The sequence below is a fragment of the Haplochromis burtoni genome, unplaced genomic scaffold (genome assembly GCF_018398535.1).
Source record: "Haplochromis burtoni strain Fernald_Lab_line unplaced genomic scaffold, NCSU_Asbu1 Contig_23, whole genome shotgun sequence".
NCBI classification, from domain to species: Eukaryota; Metazoa; Chordata; class Actinopteri; order Cichliformes; family Cichlidae; genus Haplochromis; species Haplochromis burtoni.
The window spans coordinates 641,047-644,888 of NW_024582384.1; positions in this window are offsets into that span (position 1 = coordinate 641,047).

Below are 3,842 nucleotides of genomic sequence, written 5' to 3' on the forward strand. Positions count from 1 at the left end.
CTTGGTCTTGTCTTGGTCTCGGATTAGGCGGTCTTGACTACAAGTCTACCCTACACTGACACTACACTGTTTACTGTCTTCATGCTAGACAGTATACAGTTTGTATAAAGTTAAAATTCAGTGAATGAATCAAAGCATCATCAGCTTTAATGCAAATGTATCTCTACTATGCTAGATGTAACCTAAATCTGACCATGAGCACCACAGAGGTTACTTTGTTACCTCTGGTGAACTGCAGCTTTCTTTGATGTTTTATGCAGCATCAGGTTAGACTTACACACTGCACGAATACAAGAAAGTGAAGAAAGTTACCGCACTGGTCCGTATTAGTAAAACCTTTTCCACAGTTCTTACACTAAACAAGATGACAGCTTGAGAGAGAGAGTACATTTTTCAGTTAAATTAAAAAGTCCCACCAGCATACAAATAGAACTCAGTAGTGTAGATAGAGTGAGATACCTTTGCTAATATGTTAGCTTTCCAGCTAACAACAGGTGCACATGGATCAGTCACAGATGAGTTTGTTGTCTGATATCGATCCAGTATTCTGTCTTGCTGCTGCTGACCACGAGGAATGAAAGCAGTAGAGGGAATGTGAATGAGAGAGGGAGATGGAGTAACAGTGAAGATGCAAGAGTAGAGATGGTTAAGGTGGATGAGTTTAAATACCCGGAGCCAACCATCCAAAGCTATGAATGGAAGGAGAGGAGGAGGAGCGGTGTCAGGGCTAAATTGTGACAGAAGGATAGCAGCAAGAGTGAAAGGGATGGGTTACAAGATGGTAGCGAGACCCGCTGTGATCTATGGTTTGAGGATTGGTGATACTGACCAAAAGACTGAGATGAGATGGGAAAGCAGACATTAAGATGCTTTCATTGGGAGTGATGAAAATGGACAAAATTAGAAATTAAAAGATCAGAGAGACGGCTCAGGTTGAGCACTTCAGCGACGAAGTCAGAGAAGGTTGAGATGATCTGGACATGTGCAGAGTAAGTGGATATGTTGTGAAATGGAGCTGAAAGGATGCTGAGTATGAAGCGATCGTGGCTCAAGAGTTGGGAGTTCGTCTTGTAATCGGAAGGTTGCCGGTTCGAGCCCCGGCTTGGACAGTCTCGGTCGTTGTGTCCTTGGGCAAGACACTTCACCCGTTGCCTACTGGTGGTGGGCAGAGGGCCCGGTGGCGCCAGTGTCCGGCAGCCTCGCCTCTGTCAGTGCGCCCCAGGGTGGCTGTGGCTACAATGTAGCTGCCATCACCAGTGTGTGAATGTGTGTGTGAATGGGTGGATGACTGGATATGTAAAGCGCTTTGGGGTCCTTAGGGACTAGTAAAGCGCTATATAAATACAGGCCATTTACCATTTACCAAGCTGTCCCTCCTCTGAAGTATATGAAGGACATACAGAGTGACGGTGTGACAGGATGCTCAAGATAGTATGACATGGAGGCAGATGAGATGCTGTAGCGAGGCCTAAAGGAAGCAGCCGAAAGACAGAGAAGAAGAAGAAGCACGTTTAGTCGGGATCCATTGAAATGTTATTGGTGGTGGAGAATTAGAAGCGGGCAGTACGTGGACAGAAACACCATAAAAATCTGAATTGAACAGTGGCTAGATTTTAAGTAAGCCCTTTTCAGAGGCAAAGTTGTCTATCAGTTTTGGATTTCTTTATGCCAAAGGGTCAAGTCATGGTTTCTGATACCAAGAATCTAGTTAATGTTGGATATTTAATGTTGCCCCGTATAAATCGTGTTGTTCCTCACGATCAATAACGATTCCTCGCTCTTATGATTATCCTAAGCACTTCAGTGATCCCAATTTGACAACCGTCTAACTTTTTTCCATGATTGAGTCGCTCCAGGCCAGTGCATCGACTTAGTACTCGCGCGCGCAAACTGCTCAAGACAATGACCATAATTACACGGAGGCATTCGAGTGCCCAGCACATGCAGCAAGGAAAATCAAATGTGGTTCCATGCACGACCAGTTCAGGGGAAAGTCTGCTCCTGTATCTGTTCGCTGTTTCTTGTTGGGTTTATTAGACCCAACAAAAAAAACAACACTCACTTATTTTAAAGTTGAATAAATATAAATAAAAATACACAACATTCCCATACATAGCATATGTTTACTGTGAGCTATCATCTGCTGTTACACACAAACCATTTTCTTTGTATACATTACAGATTCCTTAGATCCTCACTTTAAATGGCTTTCAGTCAATGTAGTATTGCAGGTTCTTGCAGTTGGGATGAGGGGCTGCAGAGAAACATCACCGGTCACACTTTATGAACCAAGTCAAAGTTTGATAGTTTTTCAGCTTCAGTAGCCGGGAATTACTGTCTGAAATAAACAGTTTGTCTTCATTGCCTTTGCCACAAAAAGCATCTCGGACGAGCTATTGTCGTTCGGGAATATGAATGAATTTCAGAGTTTTCAGTTCAAAGAAAGTATTTCTCGGAAGTAAATAAAAAAATGCCTTCAATTTATTAGAGAGGCAGACAGCCTTATATCTCATACACGCTAATGCTCTCTTCCTGTCTTTATGTATACAGGCAGTTAAGGAGGGAGCGAGAGAAGCAAAACACATTAGAATAGACTTCCACGGCTAATAGGAGAATATAGTATGTCAGAACGAAAGGCAGGGGATGGAGGGGGGGGGAACACCGCTAGAGGTCAGAAATGAAAACATACATCCAGTCTATACATTGCTACAAAGAGAAAGAAAGGCATATGACCAAATCAAGGCATGAAAGAGGATGAGGAAGAGAGGAGATGGGTGGGGAAGGGTCTGCTGTGGTGAGGAAGTGCATGAAAACTAATCAGAGTCTTCCTGAATCTCAGTGCGATGGCTGACGACAGGAAGGACTTCTGTAAACTCTCTCATTGACTGGGAGTTGCTGAGATCCTGTTTGATGTCTTTCTATGAGAATAGCTGAAGCGTGTTTGCGCTACATTTGATGCGCACACACGCCATGTAATCCCGCATTATTCTCCAGATTGTGTATGGAAGGATGTACTTTATGTTGAATAACTCATCCTGTATGCGGTTTGTGTATGAAAAGATTCTAAATATTTACGCAGTGAAATTGAGAAAGAAGAAACTGACAGAAGTGTTAAAGTGTACACAGTCTTTAAAGCGCTGCTGTGGATTTTAAATTAAATTAAAGGGGTATTGCACTAATTTTTAAGGAATTATATTTTTTATACACAGTTCCTCATTTCCAAAGACTTAAAAGTCGTTGGATAATAACTGATGCACTGTTTTGTGGTCAGATGGAGCCCGATCCCTTGTTGTTTCATGAAAAATAAGCAGATAAAAGATCTGGAGTTGATTCCAAGTGTTGGACTTGAAGATGTTGATGCAAGAGAAGGAGGTCATCATTAGGTCGAAAATGGAAAAATAAACCTATCAGATTGATTAAAATCAACAGTCTGGTTCATTCTGTCAAACCACTCTGTCAGCTCAGCAACGCAAAAAGGAAAACCACACGAGACAACTGAAGTGCATGATCGCAGAATCGTTTTTTTCTGGTTAGGAAAAAAAAATCTCTAAATTTCTTGCCTAACCAAGTCAAAAACAGCTGGAAGTTTTCAGGCCTACAATCAAGAGACTTTCTTGAATGTAAATACAGAGGGTTTACAGCAAGTTGCAAACTACACCGCGTTCCAAATTATTATGCAAATTGTGTTTAAGTGTCATCAAGATTAAAGTTGTTGTTGGAATTATGTCTCGGGACTCTTTGTATCACTGAAATCAATCTCGGACACCTATGATCATTAGTTTGCCAGGTGAGCCCAATTAAAGGAAAAACTACTAAAGAAGGATGTTCCACATTATTAAGCA